A 14,013-nucleotide genomic window follows, 5' to 3' on the forward strand; every position below is an offset into this window, starting at 1 on the left:
TAAAACATCAACCCTGTTGTCTACAGTCAAGATATGAACATCATTTTTTTTAGGACAAACTGGGTTATTGGAATATTTGGGTTGCAGTGAGGTCACTTGCATGTTAAAAATGGTTGTAGGGCCTTAAAGATAAATAAATAAATAAATGAATCTTCCAGATATGTATTGAAATCACGGACATATAAGTAAAACCTAAGCCATTTTCCATTGTAAAACACTTGTCATATGTCTTGGAAGTCACACTGTGAAGAAATAATCATTGTAACTTATACAGTTGACAAAATACATGCATTTTTTCCAAAAAAGTCAAGACGTTTTGCTCTCATGACATTTACTTATGCCAATAATAATATAATAATGTCATATTTTATTGATATTACACCCACAGCAATGTTATACAAGCAAATATGTGTCTAAATAGGGCATTATTTGGCCTTCCATAGAGTCTATAGGCATTTTTGTCCCCTCTGGCCTTCCATACAAGAGGGGTGCCTTTATCTCCCATATATGGGCATGCACTTCCTGAAAAATAGACAGGACAGACACAGAGCGGGAGATCAGAGATTAGACAAACGATTCAGCGGCAGAGGTGAGCCAAAACGCGATGAATTATGGATATAAAGTGGACCAATCTTGGCTATAACAGTATGGATTTAAAGCCCAAAGAGGCTGAAGTTCCAGGCTGGATAGAAAATCCCCTGTAGAGGTTAGAAAGACGGGAAAAAGACCTCCGTAAAGCCGAAAACGTCAGGATTTAAACGAAACAGAAAGTGAGTAAATCGCTTGTATGGTTCAAAAGTTATTAAACTATGAATCAGAGGTACTTTTTTACTCGTGGGCGAGTGTCTCGGGCTCAGAGGGTTAAAGGGGGCCAGTTTAAAAAATGTTACGTGGTGGTGGTACCGAATGTGGGAAAATTCTGTGTGCTTGTTTATCTAGGGCAGCTTGGTCTCACAGAATTCATGGTCGCACAAACTACTAACACTGCATTACGCGGTGGTGGCACGGAATGCGTGAAAATTTTGTGTGGCCACCAAGGAAAACAATGCCAAAGTGATGTCACTGAGAAGATGACGTAGCATTAGGAGCCACTACGGTAGCGAGAAGTATGAAAGGCCAAAAACCCGCAAATTGAGGTTGGTTGAGGTGTTTGACGGGTCAACAGAAGTTCCAGTAGAGCGTGATTGTGTCCCGCCTGTCACGTTTCCTAAGCCCAACCGAAACCATCCTGTTGTTATTTTCCTAAACTCAAACCTGTTGTTGTCCCAAGTCCCGTTATTGCTTTCCTAAACCCAACCGTTTATGGTTTTCCTAAACCCAACCGTCCCATTGTTGTCCCGCGTGTCATGGTATTGTAAGCCCACCCACAAGCCTTTCCTTACCTTAAAGTGGTCGTGTTCATTTCACGGAATTAATGGTCACAAACTGTTAACAACGCACTACGTGGTGGTGGTGGCACAGAATGTGTGAAAATTCTGTGTGGCCACCACGGAAAACAATGACAATGTAAAGTCAATAAGAAATGACGTACTAAACCCAACCATTTTTGACGGAAAAATTCAAGTTTGAATTTTAGTAAAACGTTTTACGTCAAAGGTATTCTGTTGTCCAATGTAATTAGAAAGCTGAATCGGGCAGGGGAGCCATAGAAAGACCCAATGTCAAACTACTTAACCATTGCCTTTCAAGTCAATGACAGATCGGAGCTGCATTTCCGTGATGAAAAATTGCTAAAAAGTGGTTTGACGTGGCTCGTTGGTCTAGGGGTATGATTCTCGCTTAGGGTGCGAGAGGTCCCGGGTTCAAATCCCGGACGAGCCCAAAGGTGTAAAATGGTGTTGATACCTAATTGAGCATTGAAGTCCAGCTTAGAATCAAGTCCATCCAGATAAAAGACAGCAGGTGCATGTGTTAGTGTAGAATATTTGACAATAATGCTGATATTCTCTTTCTAATTAAAACTGAAGACTTTGTTCTCAGCTTTCAAGTTGTGATTGATCCTTGACTCTGGCCTTGGAAGGACCTGGGATCCCCTAACAAGATAAGTAGGAAGCAAAAGTGTAGTAGAGCATTTTTGCAACTTTGCATAGCCTGCTTCAACTGCAGTAAACAGAAGAACTGGGAAAAATATGAGGAACAAATGAGCAGGACATAAACCGTAACCATCCTGTTGTTTTTTTCCTAAACCCAACCTTCCAGTTTTTGTTCCAAGTCCTGTTATTGCTTTCCTAAACCCAACCGTCCCGTTGTTGTCCCGCGTGTCATGGAAACGTAAGGCCACCCACAAGCCTTTCCTTACCTTAACACTCTGGGCCCTGAGGCCATTTTTACAGTTTAATTTCCGTCTGGATTTATTTAATAAAAAAGCTTGTAAAACATCAACCCTGTTGTCTACAGTCAAGATATGAACATCATTTTTTTAGGACAAACTGGGTTATTGGAATATTTGGGTTGCAGTGAGGTCACTTGCATGTTAAAAATGGTTGTAGGGCCTTAAAGATAAATAAATAAATAAATGAATCTTCCAGATATGTATTGAAATCACGGACATATAAGTAAAACCTAAGCCATTTTCCATTGTAAAACACTTGTCATATGTCTTGGAAGTCACACTGTGAAGAAATAATCATTGTAACTTATACAGTTGACAAAATACATGCATTTTTTCCAAAAAAGTCAAGACGTTTTGCTCTCATGACATTTACTTATGCCAATAATAACATAATAATGTCATATTTATTGATATTACACCCACAGCAATGTTATACAAGCAAATATGTGTCTAAATAGGGCATTATTTGGCCTTCCATAGAGTCTATAGGCATTTTTGTCCCCTCTGGCCTTCCATACAAGAGGGGTGCCTTTATCTCCCATATATGGGCATGCACTTCCTGAAAAATAGACAGGACAGACACAGAGCGGGAGATCAGAGATTAGACAAACGATTCAGCGGCAGAAATGAGCCAAAACGCGATGAATTATGGATATAAAGTGGACCAATCTTGGATATAACAGTATGGATTTAAAGCCCAAAGAGGCTGAAGTTCCAGGCTGGATAGAAAATCCCCTGTAGAGGCTAGAAAGACGGGAAAAGACCTCCGTAAAGCCGAAAACGTCAGGATTTAAACGAAACAGAAAGTGAGTAAATCGCTTGTATGGTTCAAAAGTTATTAAACTATGAATCAGAGGTACTTTTTTACTCGTGGGCGAGTGTCTCGGGCTCAGAGGGTTAAAGGGGGCCTGTTTAAAAAATGTTACGTGGTGGTGGTACCGAATGTGGGAAAATTCTGTGTGCTTGTTTATCTAGGGCAGCTTGGTCTCACAGAATTCATGGTCGCACAAACTACTAACACTGCATTACGCGGTGGTGGCACGGAATGCGTGAAAATTTTGTGTGGCCACCAAGGAAAACAATGCCAAAGTGATGTCACTGAGAAGATGACGTAGCATTAGGAGCCACTACGGTAGCGAGAAGTATGAAAGGCCAAAAACCCGCAAATTGAGGTTGGTTGAGGTGTTTGACGGGTCAACAGAAGTTCCAGTAGAGCGTGATTGTGTCCCGCCTGTCACGTTTCCTAAGCCCAACCGAAACCATCCTGTTGTTATTTTCCTAAACTCAAACCTGTTGTCCCAAGTCCCGTTATTGCTTTCCTAAACCCAACCGTTTATGGTTTTCCTAAACCCAACCGTCCCATTGTTGTCCCGCGTGTCATGGTATTGTAAGCCCACCCACAAGCCTTTCCTTACCTTAAAGTGGTCGTGTTCATTTCACGGAATTAATGGTCACAAACTGTTAACAACGCACTACGTGGTGGTGGTGGCACAGAATGTGTGAAAATTCTGCGTGGCCACCACGGAAAACAATGACAATGTAAAGTCAATAAGAAATGACGTACTAAACCCAACCATTTTTGACGGAAAAATTCAAGTTTGAATTTTAGTAAAACGTTTTACGTCAAAGGTATTCTGTTGTCCAATGTAATTAGAAAGCTGAATCTGGCAGGGGAGCCATAGAAAGACCCAATGTCAAACTACTTAACCATTGCCTTTCAAGTCAATGACAGATCGGAGCTGCATTTCCGTGATGAAAAATTGCTAAAAAGCGGTTTGACGTGGCTCGTTGGTCTAGGGGTATGATTCTCGCTTAGGGTGCGAGAGGTCCCGGGTTCAAATCCCGGACGAGCCCAAAGGTGTAAAATGGTGTTGATACCTAATTGAGCATTGAAGTCCAGCTTAGAATCAAGTCCATCCAGATAAAAGACAGCAGGTGCATGTGTTAGTGTAGAATATTTGACAATAATGCTGATATTCTCTTTCTAATTAAAACTGAAGACTTTGTTCTCAGCTTTCAAGTTGTGATTGATCCTTGACTCTGGCCTTGGAAGGACCTGGGATCCCCTAACAAGATAAGTAGGAAGCAAAAGTGTAGTAGAGCATTTTTGCAACTTTGCATAGCCTGCTTCAACTGAAGTAAACAGAAGAACTGGGAAAAATATGAGGAACAAATGAGCAGGACATAAACCGTAACCATCCTGTTGTTTTTTTCCTTAACCCAACCTTCCAGTTTTTGTTCCAAGTCCTGTTATTGCTTTCCTAAACCCAACCGTCCCGTTGTTGTCTGTCATGGAAACGTAAGGCCACCCACAAGCCTTTCCTTACCTTAACACTCTGGGCCCTGAGGCCATTTTTACAGTTTAATTTCCGTCTGGATTTATTTAATAAAAAAGCTTGTAAAACATCAACCCTGTTGTCTACAGTCAAGATATGAACATCATTTTTTTTAGGACAAACTGGGTTATTGGAATATTTGGGTTGCAGTGAGGTCACTTGCATGTTAAAAATGGTTGTAGGGCCTTAAAGATAAATAAATAAATAAATAAATGAATCTTCCAGATATGTATTGAAATCACGGACATATAAGTAAAACCTAAGCCATTTTCCATTGTAAAACACTTGTCATATGTCTTGGAAGTCACACTGTGAAGAAATAATCATTGTAACTTATACAGTTGACAAAATACATGCATTTTTTCCAAAAAAGTCAAGACGTTTTGCTCTCATGACATTTACTTATGCCAATAATAACATAATAATGTCATATTTATTGATATTACACCCACAGCAATGTTATACAAGCAAATATGTGTCTAAATAGGGCATTCTTTGGCCTTCCATAGAGTCTATAGGCATTTTTGTCCCCTCTGGCCTTCCATACAAGAGGGGTGCCTTTATCTCCCATATATGGGCATGCACTTCCTGAAAAATAGACAGGACAGACACAGAGCGGGAGATCAGAGATTAGACAAACGATTCAGCGGCAGAGGTGAGCCAAAACGCGATGAATTATGGATATAAAGTGGACCAATCTTGGCTATAACAGTATGGATTTAAAGCCCAAAGAGGCTGAAGTTCCAGGCTGGATAGAAAATCCCCTGTAGAGGCTAGAAAGACGGGAAAAAGACCTCCGTAAAGCCGAAAACGTCAGGATTTAAACGAAACAGAAAGTGAGTAAATCGCTTGTATGGTTCAAAAGTTATTAAACTATGAATCAGAGGTACTTTTTTACTCGTGGGCGAGTGTCTCGGGCTCAGAGGGTTAAAGGGGGCCTGTTTAAAAAATGTTACGTGGTGGTGGGTACCGAATGTGGGAAAATTCTGTGTGCTTGTTTATCTAGGGCAGCTTGGTCTCACAGAATTCATGGTCGCACAAACTACTAACACTGCATTACGCGGTGGTGGCACGGAATGCGTGAAAATTTTGTGTGGCCACCAAGGAAAACAATGCCAAAGTGATGTCACTGAGAAGATGACGTAGCATTAGGAGCCACTACGGTAGCGAGAAGTATGAAAGGCCAAAAACCCGCAAATTGAGGTTGGTTGAGGTGTTTGACGGGTCAACAGAAGTTCCAGTAGAGCGTGATTGTGTCCCGCCTGTCACGTTTCCTAAGCCCAACCGAAACCATCCTGTTGTTATTTCCTAAACTCAAACCTGTTGTCCCAAGTCCCGTTATTGCTTTCCTAAACCCAACCGTTTATGGTTTTCCTAAACCCAACCGTCCCATTGTTGTCCCGCGTGTCATGGTATTGTAAGCCCACCCACAAGCCTTTCCTTACCTTAAAGTGGTCGTGTTCATTTCACGGAATTAATGGTCACAAACTGTTAACAACGCACTACGTGGTGGTGGTGGCACAGAATGTGTGAAAATTCTGCGTGGCCACCACGGAAAACAATGACAATGTAAAGTCAATAAGAAATGACGTACTAAACCCAACCATTTTTGACGGAAAAATTCAAGTTTGAATTTTAGTAAAACGTTTTACGTCAAAGGTATTCTGTTGTCCAATGTAATTAGAAAGCTGAATCTGGCAGGGGAGCCATAGAAAGACCCAATGTCAAACTACTTAACCATTGCCTTTCAAGTCAATGACAGATCAGAGCTGCATTTCCGTGATGAAAAATTGCTAAAAAGCAGTTTTACGTGGCTCGTTGGTCTAGGGGTATGATTCTCGCTTCGGGTGCGAGAGGTCCCGGGTTCAAATCCCGGACGAGCCCAAAGGGTAAAACGTTGTTGATACCTAATTGAGCATTGAAGTCCAGCTTGGAATCAAGTACATCCAGATAAAAGACAGCAGGTGCATGTGTTAGTGTAGAATATTTGGCAATAATGCTGATATTCTCTTTCTAATTAAAACTGAAGACTTTGTTCTCAGCTTTCAAGTTGTGATTGATCCTTGACTCTGGCCTTGGAAGGACCTGGGATCCCCTAACAAGATAAGTAGGAAGCAAAAGTGTAGTAGAGCATTTTTGCAACTTTGCATAGCCTGCTTCAACTGAAGTAAACAGAAGAACTGGGAAAAATATGAGGAACAAATGAGCAGGACATAAACCGTAACCATCCTGTTGTTTTTTCCTAAACCAACCTTCCAGTTTTTGTTCCAAGTCCTGTTATTGCTTTCCTAAACCCAACCGTCCCGTTGTTGTCCCGCGTGTCATGGAAACGTAAGGCCACCCACAAGCCTTTCCTTACCTTAACACTCTGGGCCCTGAGGCCATTTTTACAGTTTAATTTCCGTCTGGATTTATTTAATAAAAAAGCTTGTAAAACATCAACCCTGTTGTCTACAGTCAAGATATGAACATCATTTTTTTAGGACAAACTGGGTTATTGGAATATTGGGTTGCAGTGAGGTCACTTGCATGTTAAAAATGGTTGTAGGGCCTTAAAGATAAATAAATAAATAAATGAATCTTCCAGATATGTATTGAAATCACGGACATATAAGTAAAACCTAAGCCATTTTCCATTGTAAAACACTTGTCATATGTCTTGGAAGTCACACTGTGAAGAAATAATCATTGTAACTTATACAGTTGACAAAATACATGCATTTTTTCCAAAAAAGTCAAGACGTTTTGCTCTCATGACATTTACTTATGCCAATAATAACATAATAATGTCATATTTATTGATATTACACCCACAGCAATGTTATACAAGCAAATATGTGTCTAAATAGGGCATTATTTGGCCTTCCATAGAGTCTATAGGCATTTTTGTCCCCTCTGGCCTTCCATACAAGAGGGGTGCCTTTATCTCCCATATATGGGCATGCACTTCCTGAAAAATAGACAGGACAGACACAGAGCGGGAGATCAGAGATTAGACAAACGATTCAGCGGCAGAGGTGAGCCAAAACGCGATGAATTATGGATATAAAGTGGACCAATCTTGGCTATAACAGTATGGATTTAAAGCCCAAAGAGGCTGAAGTTCCAGGCTGGATAGAAAATCCCTGTAGAGGTAGAAAGACGGGAAAAAGACCTCCGTAAAGCCGAAAACGTCAGGATTTAAACGAAACAGAAAGTGAGTAAATCGCTTGTATGGTTCAAAAGTTATTAAACTATGAATCAGAGGTACTTTTTACTCGTGGGCGAGTGTCTCGGGCTCAGAGGGTTAAAGGGGGCCTGTTTAAAAAATGTTACGTGGTGGTGGTACCGAATGTGGGAAAATTCTGTGTGCTTGTTTATCTAGGGCAGCTTGGTCTCACAGAATTCATGGTCGCACAAACTACTAACACTGCATTACGCGGTGGTGGCACGGAATGCGTGAAATTTTGTGTGTGGCCACCAAGGAAAACAATGCCAAAGTGATGTCACTGAGAAGATGACGTAGCATTAGGAGCCACTACGGTAGCGAGAAGTATGAAAGGCCAAAACCCGCAAATTGAGGTTGGTTGAGGTGTTTGACGGGTCAACAGAAGTTCCAGTAGAGCGTGATTGTGTCCCGCCTGTCACGTTTCCTAAGCCCAACCGAAACCATCCTGTTGTTATTTTCCTAAACTCAAACCTGTTGTCCCAAGTCCCGTTATTGCTTTCCTAAACCCAACCGTTTATGGTTTTCCTAAACCCAACCGTCCCATTGTTGTCCCGCGTGTCATGGTATTGTAAGCCCACCCACAAGCCTTTCCTTACCTTAAAGTGGTCGTGTTCATTTCACGGAATTAATGGTCACAAACTGTTAACAACGCACTACGTGGTGGTGGTGGCACAGAATGTGTGAAAATTCTGCGTGGCCACCACGGAAAACAATGACAATGTAAAGTCAATAAGAAATGACGTACTAAACCCAACCATTTTTGACGGAAAAATTCAAGTTGAATTTTAGTAAAACGTTTTACGTCAAAGGTATTCTGTTGTCCAATGTAATTAGAAAGCTGAATCTGGCAGGGGAGCCATAGAAAGACCCAATGTCAAATACTTAACCATTGCCTTTCAAGTCAATGACAGATCGGAGCTGCATTTCCGTGATGAAAAATTGCTAAAAAGCGGTTTTGACGTGGCTCGTTGGTCTAGGGGTATGATTCTCGCTTAGGGTGCGAGAGGTCCCGGGTTCAAATCCCGGACGAGCCCAAAGGTGTAAAATGGTGTTGATACCTAATTGAGCATTGAAGTCCAGCTTAGAATCAAGTCCATCCAGATAAAAGACAGCAGGTGCATGTGTTAGTGTAGAATATTTGACAATAATGCTGATATTCTCTTTCTAATTAAAACTGAAGACTTTGTTCTCAGCTTTCAAGTTGTGATTGATCCTTGACTCTGGCCTTGGAAGGACCTGGGATCCCTAACAAGATAAGTAGGAAGCAAAAGTGTAGTAGAGCATTTTTGCAACTTTGCATAGCCTGCTTCAACTGAAGTAAACAGAAGAACTGGGAAAAATATGAGGAACAAATGAGCAGGACATAAACCGTAACCATCCTGTTGTTTTTTCCTAAACCAACCTTCCAGTTTTTGTTCCAAGTCCTGTTATTGCTTTCCTAAACCCAACCGTCCCTGTGTCCGCGTGTCATGGAAACGTAAGGCCACCCACAAGCCTTTCCTTACCTTAACACTCTGGGCCCTGAGGCCATTTTTACAGTTTAATTTCCGTCTGGATTTATTTAATAAAAAAGCTTGTAAAACATCAACCCTGTTGTCTACAGTCAAGATATGAACATCATTTTTTTTAGGACAAACTGGGTTATTGGAATATTTGGGTTGCAGTGAGGTCACTTGCATGTTAAAATGGTTGTAGGCCTTAAAGATAAATAAATAAATAAAAATGAATCTTCCAGATATGTATTGAAATCACGGACATATAAGTAAAACCTAAGCCATTTTCCATTGTAAAACACTTGTCATATGTCTTGGAAGTCACACTGTGAAGAAATAATCATTGTAACTTATACAGTTGACAAAATACATGCATTTTTTCCAAAAAAGTCAAGACGTTTTGCTCTCATGACATTTACTTATGCCATAATAACATAATAATGTCATATTTATGATATTACACCACAGCAATGTTATACAAGCAAATATGTGTCTAAATAGGGCATTCTTTGGCCTTCCATAGAGTCTATAGGCATTTTGGTCCCTCTGGCCTTCCATACAAGAGGGGTGCCTTTATCTCCTATATGGGCATGCACTTCCTGAAAATAGACAGGACAGACACAGAGCGGGAGATCAGAGATTAGACAAACGATTCAGCGGCAGAGGTGAGCCAAAACGCGATGAATTATGGATATAAAGGGACCAATCTTGGCTATAACAGTATGGATTTAAAGCCCAAAGAGGCTGAAGTTCCAGGCTGGATAGAAAATCCCCTGTAGAGGCTAGAAAGACGGGAAAAAGACTCCGTAAAGCCGAAAACGTCAGGATTTAAACGAAACAGAAAGTGAGTAAATCGCTTGTATGGTTCAAAAGTTATTAAACTATGAATCAGAGGTACTTTTTTACTCGTGGGCGAGTGTCTCGGCCTCAGAGGGTTAAAGGGGGCCTGTTTAAAAAATGTTACGCACGTGGTGGTGGTACCGAATGTGGGAAAATTCTGTGTGCTGTTTATCTAGGGCAGCTTGGTCTCACAGAATTCATGGTCGCACAAACTATTAACACTGCATACGCGGTGGTGGCACGGAAAGCGCGTGAACATTTTGTGTGGCCACCAAGGAAAAACAATGCCAAAGTGATGTCACTGAGAAGATGACGTAGCATTAGGAGCCACTACGGTAGCTAGGGAAGTATGAAAGGCCAAAAACCCGCAAATGGAGGTTGGTTGAGGTGTTTGACGGGTCAACAGAAGTTCCAGTAGAGCGTGATTGTGTCCCGTCTGTCACGTTTCCTAAGCCCAACCAAAACCATCCTGTTGTTATTTTCCTAAACTCAAAACTGTTGTTGTCCCAAGTCCCGTTATTGCTTTCCTAAACCCAACCATTTATGGTTTCCTAAACCCAACCATCCCATTGTTGTCCCGCGGTCATGGTATTGTAAGCCCCACCCACAAGCCTTTCCTTACCTTAAAGTGTGTCTGTTCATTTCACGGAATTAATGGTCACAAACTGTTAACAACGCACTACGTGGTGGTGGTGGCACAGAATGTGTGAAAATTCTGTGTGGCCACCACGGAAAACAATGCCAATGTAAAGTCAATAAGAAATGACGTACTAAAACCAAACCATTTTTGACGGAAAAATTCAAGTTTGAATTTTAGTAAACGTTTACGTCAAAGGTATTCTGTTGTCCAATGTAAATAGAAAGCTGAATCTGCAGGGGAGCCATAGAAAGACCCAATGTCAAACTACTTAACCATTGCCTTTCAAGTCAATGACAGATCGGAGCTGCATTTCCGTGATGAAAAATGCTAAAAAGCACTTTTACGTGGCTCGTTGGTCTAGGGTATGATTCTCGCTTAGGGTGCGAGAGGTCCCGGGTTCAAATCCCGGACGAGCCCAAAGGGTAAAATGTTGGATACCTAATTGAGCATTGAAGTCCAGCTTAGAATCAAGTCCATCCAGATAAATGACAGCAGGTGCATGGGGTGTGTAGAATATTGGCAATAATGCTGATATTCTCTTTCTAATTAAAACTGAAGACTTTGTTCTCAGCTTTCAATTTGTGATTTCCTTGACCCTGGCCTTGGAAGGACCTGGGATCCCCTAACAAGATAAGTAGGAAGCAAAAGTGTAGTAGAGCATTTTGCAACTTTGCATAGCCTGTCAACTGCAGTAAACAGAAGAACTGGGAAAAAAAAATGAGGAACAAATTAGCAGGACATAAACCGTACCATCCTGTTGTTTTTTTCCTAAACCCAACCTTCCCGTTTGTTCCAAGTCCTGTATTGTTTCCTAAACCCAATCGTCCCGTTGTTGTCCCGCGTGTCATGAAAACGTAAGGCCACCACAAGCCTTCCCTACCTTAACACTCTGGGCCCTGAGGCCATTTTTACAGTTTAATTCCGTCTGGATTTATTTAATAAAAAAGCTTGTAAAACATCAACCTGTTGTCTACAGTCAAGATATGAACATCATGTTTTTAGGACAAACTGGGTTTATGGAATATTTGGGTTGCAGTGAGGTCACTTGGTGTAAAAAATGGTTGTAGGGCCTAAAGATAAATAAATAAATAAATAATGAATCTTCCAGATATGTATTGAAATCACGGACTATAAGTAAAACCTAAGCCATTTTCCATTGTAAAACACTTGTCATATGTCTTGGAAGTCACACTGTGAAGAAATAATCATTGTAACTTATACAGTTGACAAAATACATGCATTTTTTTTCCAAAAAAGTCAAGACGTTTTGCTCTCATGACATTTACTTATGCCAATAATAATTAATAATGTCATATTTATTGATATTACACCCACAGCAATTATACAAGCAAATATGTGTCTAATAATAGGGCATTATTGGCCTTCCATAGAGTCTATAGCATTTTGTCCCCTCTGGCCTTACACAAGAGGGGTGCCTTATCTCCAATATATGGGCATGCACTTCCTGAAAAATAGACAGGACAGACACAGAGCGGGAGATCAGAGATTAGACAACGATTCAGCGGCAGAGGTGAGCCAAAACGCGATGAATTATGGATATAAAGTGGACCAATCTGGCTATAACAGTATGGATTTAAGCCCAAAGAGGCTGATGAAGTCCAGGCTGGATAGAAAATCCCCTGTAGAGGTTAGAAAGACGGGAAAAAGACCTCCGTAAAGCCGAAAACGTCAGGATTTAAACGAAAACAGAAAGTGAGTAAATCGCTTGTATGGTTCAAAAGTTATTAAACTATGAATCAGAGGTACTTTTTACTCGTGGGCGAGTGTCTCGGGGCTCAGAGGGTTAAAGGGGGCCAGTTTAAAATGTTACGTGGTGGTGGTACCGAATGTGGGAAAATTCTGTGTGCTTGTTTATCTAGGGCAGCTTGGTCTCACAGAATTCATGGTCGCACAAATACTAACACTGCATTACGCGGTGGTGGCACGGAATGCGTGACAATTTTGTGTGGCCCAAAGGAAAAACAATGCCAAGTGATGTCACTGAGAAGATGACGTAGCATTAGGAGCCACTACGGAGCGAGGAAGATGAAGGCCAAAAACCCGCAAATTGAGGTTGTTTGAGGTGTTTGACGGGTCAACAGAAGTTAGTAGAGCGTGATTGGTCCCGCCTGTCACGTTTCCTAAGCCCAACCGAAACCATCCTGTTGTTATTTTCCTAAACTCAAACCTGTTGTTGTCCCAGTCCCGTTATTGCTTTCCTAAACCCAACCGTTATGGTTTTCCTAAACCCAACCGTCCCATTGTTGTTCCGCGTGTCATGGTATTGTAAGCCACCCACAAGCCTTTCCTTACCTTAAACGTGGTCGTGTTCATTTCACGGAATTAATGGTCACAAACTGTTAACAACGCACTACGTGGTGGTGGTGGCACAGAATGTGTGAAAATTCTGTGTGGCACACGGAAAACAATGCCACATGTAAAGTCAATAAGAAATGACGTACTAAACCCAACATTTTTGACGGAAAAATTCAAGTTTGAATTTAGTAAACGTTTTACGTCAAAGGTATTTGTTGTCCAATGTAAAAAGAAAGCTGAATCTGGCAGGGGAGCCATAGAAAGACCCAATGTCAAACTACTTAACCATTGCCTTTCAAGTCAATGACAGATCGGAGCTGCATTTCCGTGATGAAAAATTGCTAAAAGCACTTTTACGGGCTCGGGTCTAGGGGTATGATTCTCGCTTAGGGGGGCGAGAGGTCCCGGGTTCAAATCCCGGACGAGCCCAAGGGGTTAAATTGTAAATGGTGCCTATTGAGCATGAAGTCCCGCTTAGAATCAAGTCCATCCAGATAAATGACAGCAGGTGCATGTGTTTGTGTAGAATATTTGGCAATAATGCGATATTCTCTTTCTAATTAAAACTGAAGACTTTGTTCTCAGCTTTCAATTTGTGATTGATCCTTGACCTGCTTGGAAGGACCGGGATCCCCTAACAAGATAAGTAGGAAGCAAAAGTGTAGTAGAGCATTTTTGCAACTTTGCATAGCCTGCTTCAACTGCAGTAAACAGAAGAACGGGAAAAAAACATGAGGAACAAATTAGCAGGACATAAACCGTAAACCATCCTGTTGTTTTTTCCTAAACCAACCTTCCGTTTTGTTCCAAGTCCGGTATTGCTTTCCTAAACCCAATCGTCCCGTTGT

General features: G+C 41.3%; 5 non-coding genes across 5 annotated transcripts; all 5 read left to right on the forward strand.

Annotated features, from left to right (window-relative positions):
- The first annotated feature begins 1,749 nt into the window (after positions 1-1,749).
- trnap-agg (transfer RNA proline (anticodon AGG)) lies at positions 1,750-1,821 on the forward strand. Its single transcript has one exon. It is a non-coding gene; the product is annotated as a tRNA-Pro (tRNA).
- Positions 1,822-4,114: 2,293 nt separating this feature from the next.
- Positions 4,115-4,186, forward strand: trnap-agg (transfer RNA proline (anticodon AGG)). Its single transcript has one exon. It is a non-coding gene; the product is annotated as a tRNA-Pro (tRNA).
- A 2,294-nt stretch (positions 4,187-6,480) lies between these two features.
- On the forward strand, positions 6,481-6,552 carry trnap-cgg (transfer RNA proline (anticodon CGG)). The gene has a single exon. It is a non-coding gene; the product is annotated as a tRNA-Pro (tRNA).
- A 2,286-nt stretch (positions 6,553-8,838) lies between these two features.
- trnap-agg (transfer RNA proline (anticodon AGG)) lies at positions 8,839-8,910 on the forward strand. Its single transcript has one exon. It is a non-coding gene; the product is annotated as a tRNA-Pro (tRNA).
- Positions 8,911-11,195: 2,285 nt separating this feature from the next.
- Positions 11,196-11,266, forward strand: trnap-agg (transfer RNA proline (anticodon AGG)). Its single transcript has one exon. It is a non-coding gene; the product is annotated as a tRNA-Pro (tRNA).
- The last annotated feature ends 2,747 nt before the right edge of the window (positions 11,267-14,013 follow it).

The sequence above is a fragment of the Etheostoma spectabile genome, unplaced genomic scaffold (assembly GCF_008692095.1).
Source record: "Etheostoma spectabile isolate EspeVRDwgs_2016 unplaced genomic scaffold, UIUC_Espe_1.0 scaffold00018908, whole genome shotgun sequence".
NCBI lineage: Eukaryota > Metazoa > Chordata > Actinopteri > Perciformes > Percidae > Etheostoma > Etheostoma spectabile.